This window comes from Lycium ferocissimum, chromosome 12, assembly GCF_029784015.1.
Source record: "Lycium ferocissimum isolate CSIRO_LF1 chromosome 12, AGI_CSIRO_Lferr_CH_V1, whole genome shotgun sequence".
In the NCBI taxonomy this organism is placed as follows: Eukaryota; Viridiplantae; Streptophyta; class Magnoliopsida; order Solanales; family Solanaceae; genus Lycium; species Lycium ferocissimum.
In genome coordinates, this window is record NC_081353.1 from 1683127 (window position 1) to 1704730 (window position 21604).

At 43.1% G+C, this 21604-nt stretch overlaps 1 non-coding gene and 1 pseudogene across 1 annotated transcript; one reads left to right on the forward strand and one right to left on the reverse strand.

Annotated features, from left to right (window-relative positions):
- The first annotated feature begins 13694 nt into the window (after positions 1-13694).
- Positions 13695-17399, forward strand: LOC132040921 (uncharacterized; annotated as a pseudogene).
- Positions 13744-13849, reverse strand: LOC132041280 (small nucleolar RNA R71). The gene has a single exon (XR_009410978.1). It is a non-coding gene; the product is annotated as a small nucleolar RNA R71 (small nucleolar RNA).
- Positions 17400-21604: the final 4205 nt, after the last annotated feature.

Genomic DNA, 21604 nt, shown 5'->3' on the forward strand with positions numbered 1-21604 from the left:
CTGAGTCCCCAATTCTTTCTGCAAAGTCCTCTAGAAATAGGAAGTGACCTGGGTGCCTTTGTCTAAAATGAAATCCTCAAAACACCCTCATCATCAAGAATTGCCTCCTTAGCCTCTCCACTCAACAACTTATCTCGAATCATACAAAATTTCACATCTTCAAACTGTAGTGCCTTAATCTGCTCCAAAAGTGACGACCTTGCCTCCACACAAGCTAGAACCTTGCCAGGTTTAGAAATATCAAGTCTCACCATACTATTAGCTAAAGACTGAACTTCCATAGCTAAGGGACCCTCCTTAACAATCAAATGCGCCAAGCTACCCATACTAACTGCCTTTCGGCTCAACGCATCAGCTACCACATTAGCCTTGCTCAGATGATAAAGAATGGTCATGTCATAATCCTTGAGAAACCCCATCCACCTACGCTGCCTCGAATTTAGATCTTTCTAATGAACACATGCTGAAGACTATGATGATCCGTGAATACCTCACAATGAACCCCATACAGGTAATGTCTCCAAATCTTCAAAGCAAAGACTACTGCTGCCAACTCTAAGTCATGAGTGGGGTAGCTCTTCTCATTGACCTTCAGCTGCCTCGAAGCATACGTGATCACCTTACCCTTTTGGATCAACACACAACCCAAACCAATCCGAGAAGCATCACAATAAACAGTAAAGTGCTTTCTCTCCACAGGCAAAGCCAAAATCAGAGCTGAAGTTAATAGAGTCTTGAGCTTTTGAAAGCTCTCCTCACACTCATCGAACCATTGAAAAGATACATTCTTCCTAGTCAACTGAGTCAAATGAGAAGTGATAGATGAGAACCCTTTCACGAACCGTCGATAATAACTCGCTAAGCCCACAAAACTCTGAATCTCAGTCACTGAAGTAGGCCTAGCCTAATCTCTAACTGCCTAAATCTTCTTGGGATCCAACATAATCCTCTCCTTAGACACGAAATGCCCCAAGAACACCACGAAACTGAGCCAGAACTCACACTTATAAAATTTGGCGTACAACTGCTTCTCCTTCAACAACCCAAGTACTATCCTCAAGTGCTTCTCATCATCTTGCTTACTCCAAGAGTACACCAAAATGTCAACAATAAAGACAATCACAAACGAATCCAAGTAAGACTTGAAGATCCTATTCATCAAATCCATGAAAGCTGTGGGGCATTGGTACGCCTGAAAGACATCACTAAGAACTCATAGTACCACAGCGGGTCCAGAAAGCAGTCTTCAGAATATCCTTCACTCTAATCTTCAACTGATGATATTCTGACCTCAAGTCGATCTTATAGAAGACCAACGCACCCTAAAGTTGACCCAACTAGTCATCTGTTCAGGGTATCGAATACTTATTTAGAATAGTAACCTTGTTCAACTGCCGATAATCGATACACATCCACATAGAACTATCCTTCTTCTTCACGAACAAAACGAGAGCACCCCAAGGGGGAACACTTAGTCTAGTAAACCCCTTGTGAAACAAATTTTATAATTGCTCCTTCAACTCCCTCAATTCTGCCGAGGCCATACGATAAGGCGGAATAGAAATTGGCCAAATGCCTAACTCCAAATCAATACAAAAATTAATATCACGATCAGGGGGGCATACCAGGTAGTCTGTGGGAAAGACCTTCATAAACTCACTAACTACAGGTACCAACTTCGGGGAAGGAGTATCCTCACTCATATTCCAGATATGAGCCAAATATGCTAAACACCCCTTATCCACTAACTTCTTCGCCTGGAGTAGGGCTAGGAGTACCCTTCCACTCTAATCTCGGAATGCCTGGCATGGCTAATGTAACTGTAGTGGCGTGATAGTCTAGGATCACGTGATAGGGAGACAACCAATTCATAACCAAGATGACATACAAATCTACTGTATTGGGGATCACCAAATCTACCCAAGTACCATAACCCATGAATGTCACCGTATAAGACCGATAGACTCAATCAACCACTGAATCTCCGACCAGAGTTGACACACGAATAGGCATATCATGTAGATCATAAATCATTGCTAAACCCATAGAGAAATATGTGGACACATAACAGAAAGTAAAGCCTGGGTCTAATAATACTGAAGCTGCCCGGTGACAGATCAAAATAGTACATATGATAACTGTATCAGAAGCCTCTGCCTCTGGTCTACCAGGAAAAGCAAAACAATGAACTCGTCCGCCCTCGGACTGTGTACCTCCCCGGTCACCCTGTCCAGACTGAGCTCTACCTCTCTCTAAGAACGCTTGTTGATGACCACCTCTCCTGAGCATCGATAATCACCTCCGACATCGAAACCTCTCCAAGATCCGCCTCTACTTGGCGGTATGGAGGCTTGGGATTCTGAAATTGAGAGCCTTGTTGAGCTCCCGCTCGTCCGGGTCTGGGACACTCTCTCTGCAAAATTATAGGTCACCACACTCAAAGAACCTCACCAACTATGACAAAATCGAAGAACCAGAATATCCTTCACGATCTGAGGGTCGAGGGTAAGACCCTCAAAAAGTACACCCGAGAGCGAATCCACTCGCTCGAAAGGGCCACCGGCTAAAACTGCCGTGCTTAGCCGACTAAATAAACCGGCCAGAATGGTACTGATGGATCTTGCGTAAATGGGCCCCACCCCTAGAATACGAACCACCGAAGTTGCCGAACCGCTGAATCCTCTTGTCACCACTCTCACCATGAGCTTGAATCCTCACAGACTCTACCTCAGTAGCATGATCAGCCAGAGACTGGAAAGAAGACCCAGGAGACACTAGATATAAGGTCGCTAGCTTCAATGGAAGCACCAACCCCTTGATAAACATCCTCACTCTCTCTGCCTCGGTGGGGAGTAAGCCTACATAACGAGCAAAGGAATGAAATCTGGACTCATACTCTACGACCGACATCCCTCTCTACTCTAGACTATTGAACTCATCCCTCCTCTTGTCCTGCAAAGTCCGAGGAATGTACTTCTCTAAAAACACCTGATAGAACAGGGACCAAGTCAAAGAAGGCGACCGCCTAATCGACACTCATTATAGAACCTCCACCACATCTTTCCATCCCCACACAACTAGAAGGAAACATAATTGATCCCATGCGACTCTACAACACCTAAATATAAAGCCTCTTATGACTATTAACGATGAACTCATAAGCATTCTCTCCAAGGATACCATAAAATTCCTACGGCTTCATCTTGGTAAACCTTGCAAACAAATCTTGCTCTTCATGAGTCATAGTCGGGCCAGCAACGGGCCTAGGAGCAAAAGCAAGCGGTGGAATCTTATCAATACGGGGTGCCATAGCTGTGGCAGGTTGTGCCCGTGGGTGCAGTAATACTTCTCACCGAGGATCCTCGTCCTCCGGCTTTAGTACCGAGACCCGTACGGTGTAGCTAGATATATGCCTGCCTGGGTCAACCCTCTAAGAAGACTCCAGACGCGAACCATGGCATCCTGCAGTATGGGTGTGGAAATAACCTCTGGCTGAGCCTGGGCTAGTCCCATATCATCCTCCTCCATGGGCTCATCATCATTCTCAAATACTAGCTCAGCCGTACTGATCTAGCTCAGGCCTGGCCAGCTATGGGTGCTCTATCCACCCGGTGTGGCCCTACGACCTCTACCTCTACCACGGACTTAGCCTAGGCCTCCAGCAGTAGGTACTAGCACCTCGTCTCTCGCGACTGTCGCACATTTTCTCACCATCTGTGAGAGAATAGGAATACAAGTCAAATACCTATTTGAATCGTCTAGATACAAATTTGAATAAAGTAGCACGAAAGGAGTGAAGAGAATGAAAGTTTCCTAAATGTCCTATAGCCTCTCGCAGACAAGTACGGAGCTCATCATACTGATCCGCAAAACTCTACTAGACATTGCTCTTATACTTGTAAGATCGATGAACCTAGGGCTCTGATACCAACTTGTCAAGACCCAACTCGTGGCTTGTGAGGACACCCACACTATCCTCCCTGGTGGGTGAAACCTTCCCTTATAACACGTCATTAAATCAAGAAATATGAAAGTAAAAGCAGAAGTAACCAAATCACAATAGTTATATATAATAATGTAAGTGCGGAAGTAAGAAACTACTACAACCCAATGATTTAGTCAGAAACTCGTCCAAGAGCTACTAACACTAATACAATGTCTGAACTGCAGCAAATCTCATAACTACAAGATAATAATTGTCTAATAATCAAGTAGATAGATACAAAGAAAAGGAAATCTAGGTTACAGGATCTGGCAATGGCTCACCCTGAGTCTCCAGCAAAAAAGCCTCAGAATCACTCGCGACGTCGGGAAGTAGAACCAGTGATGAACTCTGCACTCAAAGAAAAGTGCGAAGTATTATGAATACTAACACACGTACTCATAGATATCATAGGCTGACAATGATTAGTTCACACATATAAATAGATAAAAATTAACAGGTAGAACAGATAAGAAATCAAGTACCCTCATGAAACATGTTCAACATATATAAGATTAGGTGAGGTGTCTGAAATACCAAGTAAACAAGCAAGAATAAATGAATGAATGTAGAGGCAACCAATGCACTGGCCTACTTTTCATATCTGTACACACAGGCTAAGGGAAATGCCTCAAAGCCATGGCCCATGGGGGACCCGCGAAGTCCATGTACCCTCATTCCGGCAAATGACCTCGGACACGAGCACTCTCGCGCTCCGATAAATAACATCGGATCATAAGCACTCATCTTGCTCCGGTAAAAAACTCAGATCACGAGCTTTTATCTCTCTTTTATGCTTTCCGGCAAAGACCTCGGAGGCTCCACTCTCTCACTTATCATCATTACCAATCATAATTGTCACGACCCAACCTGATGGGCCGTAACAAGTGCCCAGCCACTACTGGCCAAGCACTCATGTGCTTGTATTTACTTTTCACTGACTATCCTGGGCCCATACACAATCTGTAACTGAGTTGTACTGTCTCCCGAACAATCAACATAAAAGGCACCATACCGGGAACTCACGCGTACCTATAAATATAAATACTGAGAGTAACAGCGTAAGCCGATTTGGCCGCTACATATATACTGTATAACAAGATGAGCGCCGACGAGGCTGTATAATATCATGGCTACATATCACTGACCTCTATAGAGTACAAACTATAGAAATGAAAGGACAAGGCCATGTCGTACCCATATATGTACGAAACCGAATAGCATACCAAAAGGGGTGTAGCTCCGGATCAATGGAGCGTACTGACTGCTGCTGAGGAGAGGTCCTACTGCTGTGAATAGTCTGACTAGCTACCTAGTCTTGCGAGCATGAACGCAGCGTCCACAAGAAGGGACGTCAGTACGAATAATGTACCGAGTATGTAAGGCATGAATAATAACATAGTAAGGGATGTAAAACATGAATAATAGCGGAATGGAAATATAAGCATATCGTGAGATAAAAGAGTAACCTGTACATGTGAGTGCCTCTTAGGGCGGATACCATGCATGCTTAGCTTTCTTTGAAAAACATTTCTTGTTCATATATACAGAAAATATGCCGAGGAACGTCGGCCCGATCCATTTAACCACATATGTCCCGCGTCCGGGCATCCCGCGTCCGGGATGATAAGTTACACCAACTGATCAGGTGGCCATGCGTCTATAGTGCCACTCCCTTTTTCCCATATTCCCCATATACATATACATATATCATATAAGCAGCATGCATGAGAGCCCAAAGAAAGTCATGTATCTATCGGAGCGACGTAAGGTCGGTAACCTCCGATTATATTATGGAATAATCATCATCGCTTTGTCTCTCCTTGAAAGAACAATTATTATAAGGTGAAACTATCAATGAAGAATAACATTAAGAGAAAACATAGAATAAGATCATAAATCTCATAAGGCGTCAATTCATCTACTTTAGAATCTTTAAAAATAGTCATCATCCATGAATAAAATTGAGAAATCAAGAAATAGCTCAACATTCTTATATCGTCATTGAAATCGTAACCTTGGGACCTTTAAACACAGAATCCTCATCATCATAATCATCATAGGAAAATATTCTCATTTTTTTGTGGCATCATTGTCATCATGATAAAACGTGTCCATCATCGTTGTCATAAGAGCTTACGAAATCATAAACCTCTGTTTTGAAAAAATACGGACATTTTGGAAAATATTTACGGGTTATCGGGAAAGGAATCATGCCTTGAAATCATAGACTTCTAACTTTTGGCAACAAAGAAGTTACGGAAGCATTTATGAAATCGTAACATAGGAATCATGCCTTTGAAAGAAAGGGACGAGCCTTAACATACATGTTCAACCTCCTATTGGCTACGCTTATGCGTCCGAGCTCGTAAGTCTACATTTAAGAGGATTTACACTTACATTAGCCTCTTTATCGCACACTTATTCCAAGTTTCAAATCAAACTATTCTATATTCTGCCAAAAATTGAGCAGCATCTCCCCTATTTATATGCCTAGCCCGAATTCTCAATTCAACAACCAACAACAATCACAACAATACCAATACTAACCATAATATTTCCAACTCCAAAATACTACATAAACATCCCATATGGTGTTTTTCCCATATTTCCATCACAGAATCATTTTATAACAATTTTACAGCTCCTTCTCCGTAAATAAACCAAGATTAACATTAATAGCAAGAGATTCATACCTTTATTTCGATAAGAATACTATATCTTAACTCCCCCACCTTGATCTTAAGCCACAACGCGTTAACACACAATTTTGTAGCTGCAACTATACGCCGTCTGGATCGGGATTTGGGAATTATACCTGGTTTCGGGCTAAAAAGTTGAGCTTTGGAAGGTTAGGGAAATTTCTGGAAAATTTGAGGGGTTTTTGGTGTGTTTGGTGTGAAAAAAATCAGGGGCAACCCCTTTATATAACGGTCCAGGTTCTGCCTGGACCGACATAAAATTCCTTCAGCGCGATCGCGCCCCCTTTGGGCGCGTTCGCGCAGGCCAAATTTTTCTGACTGCGTGTTCGTTCAGTAAAAAGGTCATAACTCTTGATCCCGATATTGTGTGAGGGCCCACAACCTATGGTTGGAAATCTAATTCAATTATCTACAACTTTCATTCTTGGTGTTTTTCCAAATTCCAAACTTATAATGGCGTTTTGGCCCCTCCAAGTCAGATCATCCGAAAATATTTCCTTAAATCATCCTTTTGTAGGGCTTATGCCCATATTTGGCTTATGGGTCCTTCTTAGGACTTGCTCAAATTTCCATGTACTACTCATATATCTCTTCATATATTCTTTATAAAACTCTGACGTGTGGGCCCACTTACAGCAACGAGGGCTTTTCGTTAAGCAACGCACTACCTGATTTACACCATATGGTCTCCAAATGTCATATGCATATTATTCTTACACTCTTATAATATAACCTTCATCCCTAACCTGGGCCTCAAAATAGTTCAGCGCATTCGCGCCTTGTAGTGGCGCGTTCGCACTGTGTTGGGCCTTGGCCTTCTGCGCGTTCGCCCCACTCCCTGGCGCGTTCGCGTAGACCATTTTCCTGGTCTGCCAGCCCGACTTGTAACGTCCATATTTCCTTACCTCGATGTCCTATTGAGGAGCGGTTTGTTGTGTTGAAAACTAGACTTCTCGAACTTCTTTCCGGGGTGTAACAATAATCACATCAAATCAACCATATGAAATATAAAATGCATGCCATGTAAGATATTAACCTCAATGAGCAAAACATATCGTAATCTCAATAGTTACTTGCCATGAAATGTATAACAAGACTCAATTCGTCAAAATTATTCTTTCTTTCCATGAGATAAGTGAGATATCAAGAGACCAGGTTCTATTGAAGGTATTACTCAAGAAGGGTGTGATGAGATTTAGGAAGAAGGGCAAGAAAATCCCGAGGTTAATTGGCCCTTTTGAGATTCTTCGGCATGTTAGTGAGGTGGCTTATGAGTTGACATTGCCACCAGGTCTAGCGGGTGTTCACCCTGTGCTTCATGTTTTCATGTTGAAGAGGTACCGTTCAGATGGGTCCTATATCATCCAGTGGGATTCGGTGTTGTTTGACCAGAATCTGTCTTTTGAAAAAGAGCCAGTAACAATTCTAGATAGGCAAGTTAGGAAGTTGAGATCGAAAGAGATAGCTTGAGTTAAAGTGTAATGGAAGCAGCGCCCAGTTGAGGAAGCTACATAGGAGACCAAGTCCGACATGCGCAATAGATATCCCCAGCTCTTTACTGATTCGAACCTTTCTTTTCGTTTATTCTCCGTTCGCGGACGAACGGTTGTTTAATTGGTATCTAATGTAACGAATTGTTCGGTCGTTCTAGGAATTTTGCCCCTTTTACCCCTATTTTACCCTTCCCCTAGCGTCTTTAGAGTGTATTTGACTTGCGGGGATGGGCGGAGCGGTTCCCTATGCAATTGGGTGAGTCGTGGTTGGTTTTGAGGATTTTAAAAATTCTAAGTTGAATAAGTGAAAAAGTATTGACCCATAGTTGACTTTCGCGTAAATGAGTCTTTTTGAGATTTTGTGTGTTCCATTCGGTCCGGAAAGTAGATTATAACTTGGTAGAGTGGTTGGTTTGGTTCTCGAGAGACAGGGGGTATTTTGGTCTTTCAATTGAAATTCTATTTTAAGGGTGTTTGGGGGTTGACCGGGTCAAGATGACCTCTTTTGGGAATTCCAAGGGCGCTGATGAGTTTGTAGCGTCGTTAATACTTGATTTGCATGTTTGGGTTATGTCCGAGAGATCTCGGATGAGTTTCGAGTTTCGGGTTGGAGTTGGTAAAAACTAAATTTTTCTAGTTTTCTGATGTGTCGCAGCTACGGTTGTGGGACCACACCTGCGGGCCTACCTCTATGGAGATTAGTCTGTAGGTGCAAGGAAATATGGGGGTTGGGTGGCCACATCCGCGGGATTTTCCTCGCACCTGCGTATAACACCTCGTACCTGCTAACTAGGTTACGTTCACGATTCGAGACTTAGAACCCAAGACGAGAAGTATTAGAATGGGGAAATTACCTTGGAAAGGTAAAAGTACGTTTACGTCAAAATGTACAGGCCGTACTTATAGGACGTACTTCACCCGGGAAAAAACAGAACCACTGGAAATTGGCATTCCAGGTACGGCCTGAATGTACGGCCGTATATGATTGGATGGGCCATACTTCTTGGCCGTACAATTTATATGGGACGTACTTTAAAGTACGGGACTACTTATCTTCTCGACCTCACCAGCGAAAAATCATGGTTTCTTGAATTTGGCACATGAGGTATGCCCGGATTGTACGGGACGTACAATATTGTACGGGCGTACTCGTTGCCCGTACTTTCCCCGCTTCAGCAAATAATATAAATTGGAGACTTAAATTTTTAATCACACTTTTCATATTCTCAAGCCCTAACATGAAGTTCTTCTACTCCCACCATTAGAATACATCAAGGTAAGCCTATTCTAAGCACACCAAGTGAATTCCAACATATAATCTTGAGTATTAAATAGGAATTCATTGTTCCTAACCTAGGGTTTTCAAGAAAACCCAACACAAGGATTCAAGATTAAAGGTTTTGGGATTCTTCTCAAGTTCAGACCATTAGTTACAAGTTTTGGAGCATTAACAGGTATGTAGGGTTTCTATCTACGTGCGGGAACATCATTGTTCTTCCCCACGCCATGTTCGTCCATGATTATACGAAGATTTACCCAAAACTAGGGTTCTAGACATGTTTATAATAACCCTAAGTACATGTACCATGATATACCATGCTTACTTTAATAGTTCATTATTGTGTTCTCAATATCCCCTTTTGGTTATTGAAAATCTGTCTGTAATCCATGAAAACCCATACTTTGCTTTCCATGGGTTCTTAAATACAAGATATGAACTGTTATGTTTATTTTCATGAACTTCTATATGCTTCAATATTTTCATACAAGTTATACTATATATCTATCTTCATGTTACAATACAACCACGAATCATGTTTACACTCATGTTTATATAATTCATGGGCTACTAAGCCAATTATATCCATGTTCATATTTTGGGAGTTGCACAGATTACCGAGAAGGTTTAAAACTTGAAACTACGTATGCCAGCGTAGGATAAGGCTCCGCCCAGTTAGGACGATTGCTTCATGTTTACCCATTACGGATTATTGGATCCATTTATGTCATGTTCATGTCTTGTACCCCGGCAAGGTATAGGGTAGCTTAGCTGATCGGTATAGATCACACGCCATGTGCTTACGTGGTGGATACATATTGGTTATACTAATGCTCTCCCACAGATATCTTTACAGACTTAAAATATCTTATTATACATATTCATGTCAGATGATATTCATGTTCATGTTCAGTTTACAAATACAGCTTCAGTTTCAGTTCTATTATTTCATGTGTCATGCTTATTTCATTCAGTTGCTTTCCATACCAGTACCTTTGGAATGTACTGGCGTCCCCTTTTATTTTCTTAGGGGCCTGTATTTCATGATACAGATTTACAAAATGACTGATCAGCTCGTTAGGACTTTGCATGTACCAGCTATTGGTGAGCCCCATCTCGTTCGAGGTTTTATCTTTATTTATTTATTGTCAGTTATGCAGTAAAGGTATGTTGGGGGCCTTGTCCCGGTAAAACATTTAGCAGTCAGACTCATTTCGGAGGTTTCATAGGCTAGACTAGTTCAGTTATGTCATGTCAGACATTCAGAGTCATATAGCCAGTATTGGCTCAGCATTTATCACTTAATTTCAGGCTTATGATTATTTAACCTATGCTTTATTCTCACTATGCATGTTATATTATATTCTGTAGCAGTACATGCCCCATGTTGATTCAGCAAGCCATGTGGTTCGTTCGGTCACATGTAGCAAGGCATCGAGTGTCGTGTTACGCTCAGGCCATGGTTCGGGAGGTGACAAAGCTTGGTATCAGGGCCTAGGTTCAAGTGTCTTAGGGAGTCTATGAAACCGTGTCCAATAGGTTCACTTTTATGTATGTGTGGCACCCACACATATAAATAGTTGACCACCAAGACATCTAGGATTGTCTCACTTCTTTCATACTCTAGATCATGCAGTTAGAACTATGCTTTCCGGAGTCCTACTAACTCGTGCGTATTACGTATTTCAGAAAATGCCTGTAAAAAGAAAGTACACCAGAAGGACGTCAAATACTAGCCGAAGGGCTACTGCTGAGGACTCTCAGACTTAGGAAGTTCACACCGAGGCTCAAGGTCTTGGACCGGATGAAGTGCTCCCGACTGAAACCCCAGCTACAGAAAGGCTTGCGAAGGTCCGTCCTATAGTTACTCAGCAGCCCAGTGCTACTGACATGAATGTTAAGGGAGCTATCCAGCTACTCACCCAAATTGTTGCTAACCAAGCCCAACGTCAGGAAACGGCTCCTAGCACAGGTACTAGTGAAGGGTTGAATAGTTCTAAGACCAAGGAATTCCTGAATATGAAGCCTCCAGTGTTCACAAGGTCTCTTAAGGCGGAGGATCCGCAAAACATCATCGATGGGCTTAAGAAAGTCTTTCGTGTTATGCATGCAGCTGAGACAAAGATAGTAGAGTTGGGAGCTTATCAGTTGCAGAATGTTTCTCATATTTGGTATGAGATTTGGGAACAGTCTCACGGGAAGATGCATTCCCAGTAACTTGGGATGAGTTTGTAGATGCTTTCATTGACCACTTCCAGCCAATTGATATCAAAGAGGCGAAGGCCTACAAATTTGAAAGACTCGGGCAGAATGGCATGTGTGTGAATGAGTACTATCTCAAGCTATAAGTTTTACTTGTTTTTAAGCGAGTCTATGTGATTTTACGTGTTTTTTAGTGTTTTTCGGGACAAAGGAACATATTTGGCACTTGATCACGGTTGAAGTGCAAGACTGTCATGGTCGTAAATTGATGTTTACGGACCGTATTCTACAATACGGGCCGTATTCCATGGTCGTGTTAAAGGATAAGAGAACCGTTTTTAAAGTCAAGTTGGGAAGATGGTGATTTACGAAGCTCGGTTTACGGACCGTATTTCGGTTTACGGTCCGTATTCCATCACGTATTTAACCGTTCAGCATTTGGCGTAAAGTCCGATTTTGGAAGTTGAAAGACGACGAGGAGGTTTACGGACCGTAAACCACTTTACGGTCCGTATTTTAGAAGATTGAGATTTCACGAAATTGAGAAGACGACTGGGCGTAAACCACTTTACGGTCCGTAAAGTGATTTACGGACCGTATTTCGTACTGACGGGACTAAAGTGCAAATCTGTAACTTGTGTATTTTTCCAAACATATAAATAGTCCATTGTAGGGTTTTATTAGGGAGTTCTCATATTTTTTTAGTTTTTGACTTAGAACATAAAATACTCTCAAGTTTTTGAAGGTTCTAACATCAATCCAATTATTCTCAATTCCTCTTTTATTCAAAGTAAGCAATTATGAATCCTTCAATTTCTTGTTTCTTGTTCTTTGTCATGAGTAGCTAATTTCCTTACTAGGGTTGTGAACCCAATTGATGGGTGTTTTGTGATTGGGTTGTGATTGATATACAAATAATGGATTATTAGGGTTTGTTTATTCTTCATTCTTCATTCATAATTAATGGTTGCAAACATTGATTAAAGCCACAAACCTTGATTTATTTGGGAAAATAATTAGGGTTGGTAAGAATAAACAACAAGAACTCAAAGCATTAAACTTTGTTTAATAAATTCACTTAGGAATAAGAAGAATTTACTTGGCATGATTAATCATTCTTCATAACCACTTTCTTATATTTGGGAAAATCATAGAAAGACATAATCTTTATTTATTGGGAAATAGTAGAGATTCACATAGAGATTAAGTGCATTCATTCTATGATCCATTAGAAGTATATCAAGATCAACACCCATGATCATACACCCTATCTAACGGGGACACAACCTTAGCTTCTTTTACCATAAACTTCCACTAAATCAATAGATTAGCAATTAGTTATAAAAAACCAATCTTTACCAAAATCATCGGATTAAGACATTAGACCTAGAACTTAGCATCTACGATTTTAGTAACCTTTTCACACCATATTCCCTGTGGGATTCGACCCCAACCTTGTTGGGTTACTATATTTGACAACGTCCGCGTTATACCATTAATAGGTGTAATTTGAGCGTATCAAATTTTGGCGCCGTTGCCGGGGAATACGGTTTTGAAATTACTAAATAAGTGTTTGCTTTGATTAAAGTCTTTTTCTTATTCCATCACACCTTGTTTGCTACTTTGTGTAAACCAGGTGATCATGAATCAAAATCAGCGAAAAATCATCGTCTTGGTAATCGTGGGAATCGTTTGAACAATCAAACAGACGAATCTGATGAGGAGAATATTTTTGCTGAGCTTGCTCAAGAGGAAGACTATGCATCTGCTATTGTTCAACCTCGAGTTGGAGCGGCGACTGTGAAAATTGACTCAACTTTATACCAGCTGTTGAAACTTGAGGGATATTTTCGGAATTCTACCGAAAATGACCCTCAACGTCATTTGCAGAATTTTGTGGACGTGTGTGCTAATCACATCCAGACAATGTTCCACAAGACGCTATTCGGTTGAGGTTATTCAAATATTCTTTAGCTGGAGAAGCAAGAACATGGTTCGAGAAGCTGCCCCGGAATTCTATTACTTCATGGGCAGAAATGGTAACTGTTTTTCTGACAAAGTGGTACCCCCCTAGCAAGAAGGCTGAGATTCGAGACAAGATATATGAATTCAAGCAGCGACCGGGGGAACAACTATATGAAGCTTGGGAGAGGTTCAAAGAATATTTGCGAAAAAGCCCAAATCATGTTTTTCGGAGAATATATTAATGGAAAAGTTCTACCGAGGGTTAGATCCGGTGACACAGTCAGTAGCTAACAACGCAGCTGATGGGTGTTTTATGAACAAGACCTTTCGACGAGTGACCGCCATACTTAACAAGCTAACAACTCATAATCAGGCTTGGCACTCGAACAATGCTGAAGTGATACCATACGGTAGTGCTATGCTCCAGAATATAGTGAAGGAGAATCAGGACACCCAATGACATTGGCGAGCTTGCAACAAATATTTCCTTGTCGACGAAGAAGTTTGATGAATCTCAAATCAAAAAGGTAAATGTTTGTGAGGATGATGCAGTTCTACCAAAAGGGATGTACCATGCTCAAGATGGTCCGTTCCTTGATGGGCCACCTATGCAGGTTGAAGATGCTAATTATGTTAATAACTCTCAAGGGGGTTATCTGAGACAGAATTACCAGGGTGGCTATCAGAATCAGAATCAGAACCAATGGAGACCTCAGCAAGGTCAGGGTGCCTACAACAACTCTGGGAACTACAACAATAACTATGGTGGTGCGAACCAAGGGGGCTACAACAACAGCAACAATTTTGGGAACAAGAGTTCAAATCCTTATATACCACCGAAAGGGCCGTCATCCGAGCAGGGTAGTTCAAAAGTTGAATCAATGCTTGAGAAGATTCTGGCTAATCAATCGAAGTCTGAAAGGACTTTATCTGGGCTAACAGAAACAGTGGGTTCTCATACAGCGGCTATTCAGAAGCTTGAGTCGCAGATGAGGGATATATCTAGAGAGCAACACCCTCCTAGAAAGGGAGGCCTTCCGAGTGACACTATTCCAAATCCAAAGAATGGCGGAGGCGGTGTAGACAGTGTGTTTGCCATCACTACTAGGAGTGGTAAAACAATCCGAGGGGCTGATGAGAAGGTGATTGATCTTGAGCCAATAGATGATGAGGATGAGGTGCAGTCTGAAGCACCCATTGTTGTTGATGAGAATGCTACCGACAAGAAGGTTGCCGATATTCCGAGATTGCGAGACCACCGAAAACACGAGCAAGCGACTGTGAAAGGGGCCCTCCGCCCCTTGACTCAGCTTTTCAAATCCACACCACCTTTTCCTCAAAGGTTGGTGAAAAAGAGGGAAGATGCTAAGTTCGAGAAATTTCATGATCAGCTGAAGCAGTTATCTCTAAATTTTCCCTTCTTGGATGCTGTCAAGGAGATGCCGGGCTTTGCTAAATTTGTGAAGGATTTGCTGACCAAGAAGAAAACGGTTCAACATGAAACCGTAAGTTTGACTCACACTGTGAGTTCCATCATCTCAACCACTACTGTTCAAAAGAAGGGAGATCCTGGGGCGTTCACCATCCCTTGTTCTATTGGGCACCATGATTTTGCTCGCGCTTTGTGTGATAATGGGGCGAGTATTAATTTGATGCCCCTTGCTATATACAAACAATCAGGGTTGGGGATGCCAAGGCCGACTACTATGAGATTACAGATGGCTGATAGGTCTATCAAGAGACCTGTTGGGGTGGTTGATGATGTATTTGTGCGGGTTGGTGATTTTATGTTGCCCGCTGATTTTGTAATTCTTGACTGTGCTGTTGATAGGGACATTCCTATTATTCTTGGGAGACCTTTCCTTGCTACAGGGAGAGCTCTGATGGATTCAGAAAAAAATGAAATCAAGTTCCGAGTCAACGATGAAGAAGTGACATTTCAGGCTAACAAAGGGATGAAGTTACCAAGTGCTTACGAAAGCATTTCGGTAATTGATTCGGTTGACATTATTGATGAAGCAGTGGAGTTCAAGATGGAAGAAGAAAGTTTGGGTGAAGCTCTAGCGGGTATTCTCGTTAATTTTGATGCTGAAGATATGGAAGGTTATGTGGAGACAGTAAATTCACTTGTTGGGTTGGGATCATATTCTTACCAACCAAAGAAGTTGAATCTTGATCTGGAAAATAGAATGACGCCTCCAAAGAAAGCCTTCTATCATTGAGCCACCTAAATTGGAGCTTAAACGCTTCCCTCACATCTGAAGTATGAGTTCTTGGGTCCGGAAAATACATTGCCAGTGATTGTGTCAGCTCTCGACTGAAGAACAGGTTGTACAGCTGTTGGAGGTGTTGAGGGAATACAGGCGTGCTCTTGGGTGGACCATAGCGACATTCGGGGTATTCCATCTGGGATCTGTGAGCACAAAATTCAGTTGGAGGAAGGTAGTAAACCAAGTGTAGAGCATCAGAGGCGACTGAACGAGAACATGCAAGAGGTAGTCAAGAAGGAGATCATCAAGTGGTTAGATGCTGGAGTGGTTTACCCGATCGCTGATAGTAAATGGGTGAGCCCGGTCCAATGTGTTCCTAAAAAGGGCGGCATCACTGTGGTGCCAAATGCAAAGAATGAGTTGATCCCAACGAGAACCGTGACCGGATGAAGAGTTTGCATGGATTATTGCAAGCTCAACTCAGCCACATGCAAGGACCATTTTCCCATGCCTTTTATTGATCAGATGCTTGATAGGCTGGCAGGGCGGTCCTATTATTGTTTCCTTGATGGTTATTCGGGCTACAATCAGATAAATATTGCTTTGGAAGACCAGGAGAAGACCACTTTTACATGTCCTTATGGGACATTTGCATTCAGCAGGATGCCGTTTGGGTTGTGTAATGCACCAGCCACTTTTCAGAGGTGCATGATGTCAATTTTCTCTGACATGGTAGAGGACTACTTGGAGGTGTTCATGGATGATTTTTCTGTGGTAGGGGATTCGTTTGAAGATTGTCTTGGCCATCTGGGTCAAGTGCTGAAAAGGTGTGAAGAGACCAATCTCGTTCTAAATTGGGAGAAGTGCCATTTTATGGTGAAGGAAGGGATCGTCCTTGGTCACAAAATCTCTGAAAAGGGAATTGAGGTCGATCAAGCAAAAATTGATGTGATTGCAAAACTTCCACCACCTATCTCAGTCAAAGGTGTCCGCAGTTTCTTGGGACATGCTGGGTTCTACAGGCGCTTCATCAAAGATTTTTCCAAGATTGCTAACCCCATGTGCAAGCTTCTTGAAAAAGAGGCTAAATTTGCTTTTGATGATAAATGCCGAAAGGCGTTTGATGAGTTGAAAGAGCGTCTTACCACTGCTCCTATTATTGTTGCTCCTGACTGGTCCCTGCCATTTGAACTAATGTGTGATGCTAGTGGTTTTGCAATAGGTGCTGTGCTCGGGCAGAGGCACAATAAAATTATGCATCCGATCTATTATGCAAGCAGAACACTGAATGCTGCCCAGATGAATTACACAGTAACAGAGCAAGAGCTGCTTGCCATTGTGTTTGCTTTTGAGAAGTTTCGGGCCTACTTGTTGGGGTCCAAAGTTGTGGTTTACACTGATCATGCAGCCTTGAGATATCTCATGGCAAAGAAGGAAGCAAAGCCGCGACTGATCAGATGGGTGCTATTGCAAGAGTTTGATTTTGAGGTAAAAGACCGCAAGGGCACTGAAAATCGGTTGCTGACCATCTTTCTCGACTTGAGGAAGGCTGGCGACCTTCGATGAACTTGATATCGATGATGCTTTTCCGGATGAGAGGGTGTTGGCTGTGCACATGGAGGTGGCACCATGGTATGCCGATATTGCAAATTATTTGGTCACAGGTATAATTCCAGAAGATATCAAAGCCTACCAAAAGAAGAAATTCTTGCGGGATGCTCGGCAGTATTACTGGGACGAGCCTTATTTGTTCCGAACATGCGCTGACAACATCATTCGGCGATGTGTTCCGGAAAATGAAGTGATGGCAATTCTAAAGGCATGCCATGACTCTCCGATTGGGGGTCATCATAGTGGAACTCGGACTGCAGGCTAAGGTACTTGAGTGCGGCTATTACTGGCCGACTATCTTTCATGATGCTAATCTTTTGGTGCGGTCCTGTGATCAGTGTCAGAGGCAAGGGAATATCGGCAGAAGGCAAGAGATGCCTATGAATTTTGTTATGGAGGTGGAAGTGTTTGATGTCTGGGGGATCGACTTTATGGGGCCTTTTGTGAGTTCTGGTGGAATGAAATACATCTTGGTAGCTGTGGATTATGTGTCAAAATGGGTTGAAGCGGTGGCTTTACCCAATAATGAAGCCAAGAGTGTTATGGGGTTTCTTAAGAAGAACATATTTACTCGTTTTGGTACTCGAGGGCAATAATCAGCGATGGTGGATCCCACTTTTGCAATAAAGCGTTCACGGGACTGATGGAGAAATATGGTGTAAAGCATAGGGTGGCAACGCCTTATCACCCCCAGACAAGTGGACGGAGTTGAAGTGTCCAATAGGGAGATCAAAAGTATTCTAGCAAAGACAAGAATGCCAATAGAACTGACTGGGCCCGCAAGCTCGATGATGCTCTTATGGGCATACCGGACGGCTTTCAAGACTCCAATTGGGACTTCACCCTTCAAGCTTGTATTCGGGAAAGCTTGTCATCTGCCGGTTGAACTTGAACACAAAGCTATGTGGGCGCCGAAAAAAGCTGAACATGGATTGGGAGGAAGCAACCAAGCTGCGGTTGTTCCAATTAAATGAGATGGATGAATTTCGGTACCAGGCGTATGAGAGTGCAGCCCTTTATAAAGAAAGGATGAAGCAATACCATGACAAGAAGATTCTGAAGCGAGAGTTCTACAAGGGCGACTCAGACATCTTGTTTAACTCTCGGCTGAAGTTGCTACCGGATAAGCTTAAATCCAGGTGGTCGGGTCCGTTTGAGGTGGTAGGTGCTTCACCCCATGGCGCGTTGAATTGAAGTCCGGAGATGGTACTCGGACATTTAAGGTGAATGGGCAGAGATTGAAGCACTACCATGGCATGATTTCGGAGGATAGGATCGTTGATCGCTACAGGTTGAAACACCTTGGAACGAACAATGATCTGGTGTACCAAGACAAGGAGTGATTGGTCACCACCGTCGTGCCGCGACGTTAAATCAAGCGCTTCTTGGGAGGCAACCCAAGTGTAATGTTTATTTTTCTTTGTTGTTCTTCGTACATATAGGGTAATGGTTGTTTTGGTGCAGGAATATATGACAGAGGAATTCTGCTGAAATGCAGGTAAGTTCAGTTGTCAAACACTGTTCCGCAACATTGCAAAAGACGCCTGAAGTTTACGGACCGTATTTCATAATACGGCTCGTAAACCAGGGCGTATTTAACAATGCTGCAAAACAGTGAGCACTGTAATGAACATGCTAGTTTACGACCGCTTAGGACGGACCGTATTTCACAATACGGTCCGTAAACCTGAACGTAAACTAACATGAGACAATACAGTGTACTGCCACTATAACATCTCTAAATACGGGACGTAAATCAATTTACGGACCGTATTTCAAAAAAAAAAAAAAAAAATTGAAAAATATAAAATAAAAAAACAGACATTTAATTATAACGATGATTTAAATCAAAGGGCAGAGAACAGTCATGTAATTCCCTCCATTACCACAACACCCCCACGAATTCCCTCCATTAATTCCCCCTCCATCTTCACGTTTCATCTTCATCTCTCTACACCCCATGATCTCCAATCCAAATCCTTTCTTCTTCCCCATTCCGTACCACCAAAATTCACACAAACACCACCCACCAACAAACCCATATCATCAAATATTCGAAATTCCCCTCTGCCCTAGGTTTAAATTCGTTTGTGCTTGAAGTTGTGCCCTAAATATCTGGTCCATTTGTTGATTGAGCTCTTTCATCATCGGTTAAGGTATGATTGACTCTCCCCATTCTTCTTCTTGTTATCTCTGTGAATTCCAATCTGAGGGTAAGAAGTTGTGAGGCTGGGTGTGTGAAATCAAGCTTGGTTAATGATCTTGTGGGGGATGAATATTTTTAATTCTTTCAAATTCTTGTGGGTCATTGTTAATTCCACCCAAATGGGTTGGAGGGCATTCCATGCTTCAAAAAATTTAAATTTTGAAGTGTTGGTCTGCCCACCAATGGATTGACTCTACGGGAATTGTGAAAGATTGGTAGAAAATAGGTGAAGTCTGAGTAACCTAAGCCCCAAACACAAAGTGAAACCGAGATGTGCATTGAAATCCTAAAATATAACGATGTCTGGGTCTGTGGTCTGAACACGATCGTCATTTACGGACCGTATTGTAGTTTACGGTCCGTATTTAAACTTGTTAACAATGGACAGAATGTCTTCTGAGCAAAAAGTGCAGTTTACGGTCACAGTTTACGGACCGTAAAGTGATTTACGGTCCGTCTTTTGTGTTTTACGACCACGGACGAACATGGATCTTAAGCGAGAGACAAGTTTGGTGGAATGTTCAATTGTGCCTAATATGTCGTGTCTTTTGCGGTATGGGTCGAAGAGAAGAAAAGCAACGAAAGCGGGGGCCCAAACCCCGGGCAGGAAAAAGAAAGCGCGCTCGGATTCTAGGTTAATAGATGAACCTTCCACTTCGGAAGAGGAACAATCGGGATCCGAGTGCGCCGAGGTTATACCGCCACCAAAAGTCAGGGGGGCCCCCACCCATGATACAGTGGCAACCCCATCAGCCCCGGCCCCACCTATGACGCCATCAAAGTCCGCATCGGAAGCCTCCCGATCGAAGAGGGGGATTCGAGGCGGAAGCATCAAGGAGGGGCAACCACCCGAGAAAGATCCGCCGGAGAGTGACTCGGAGGGAGGTCTTAGTCGGGGGACGCCGGTCCGATGGGACGCCGCCCAAGGGTCGTAAGCGGTCAAGGACCAAACGGTTGGAGGAAGACAAGCTGCGGTTCTCGGTCAAAGGGTCAAAGGAGTTGTATGATCAATGGATGGCCGGGACTGAGACTGGTGGACAGCCGTCGAGAAAGATATTTGAAGAACGACGGCTAATTTTCGATGGTGTTTCGGCACACCCACAGCTGGATGACACCATCAAACAGTACAAATTAGATGCTTTCACTCATGAGCCGGGAGATTATGCCCCGCATATTGTGCGGGAGTTCTATGCATCATATGGGGCCGTCCTGCAGTCAATGAAGAAGCCGAGTCTTGCTTGGCATCAGATCCCCATGCTGGAAAATGTGACGATCAGAAACTCCCGGGTTGATATTTCCTCCAAAGCCATCAACAGGGTCTTGTTTGGAGAGGATTTTGTGCCCCCTACTGATCTGCGTCTGTTTATGGACAAGCGAGATAGAAAGGACGACAAATCCGTCAGGAAATGGACTAATATCACATCTCGAGCCACATGAGCAAAAATGGGTTAATGATTGGAAAGCAAAGATCACTAAAAGCTGTTTGTCCACAGAGGCTAAGTTCTGGTGGACGCTCCTGCGGTACAGGATCACTCCAACCCAGGCAGACAATACACTTTCCACCAGCCAAGCGGTCACTATTGCCTCATTCATGTCCAGGTACCCGATGAATGTAGGGGAATTGATAGCAGAGGAGCTGCATGTGCGGGCACAAACCAAATCAAAACATGGTATTCCCGTGTCTGATCACGGCACTGTGCAGACGGGCAAAGATTATTGAGCTTCCAGAGTGGGACGGCACGATCATAGCTGCTCATGTCGGGGATTGGAGGAAAAATAAGGTGGTAAAGAAGAGGGACTTGGAGGCAGATCAGCCAGGTGATGACGATGACACTCGGCTAGAGTTGAGTCCGAGCCGTGCTTATGGGATTGATCTAGTGGGTGCCGAGTCGGGAGCGCCACTACCGAGCCCGAGATTCCCACGACGAGGTGCTCCGGATATTGCCCGTGCATA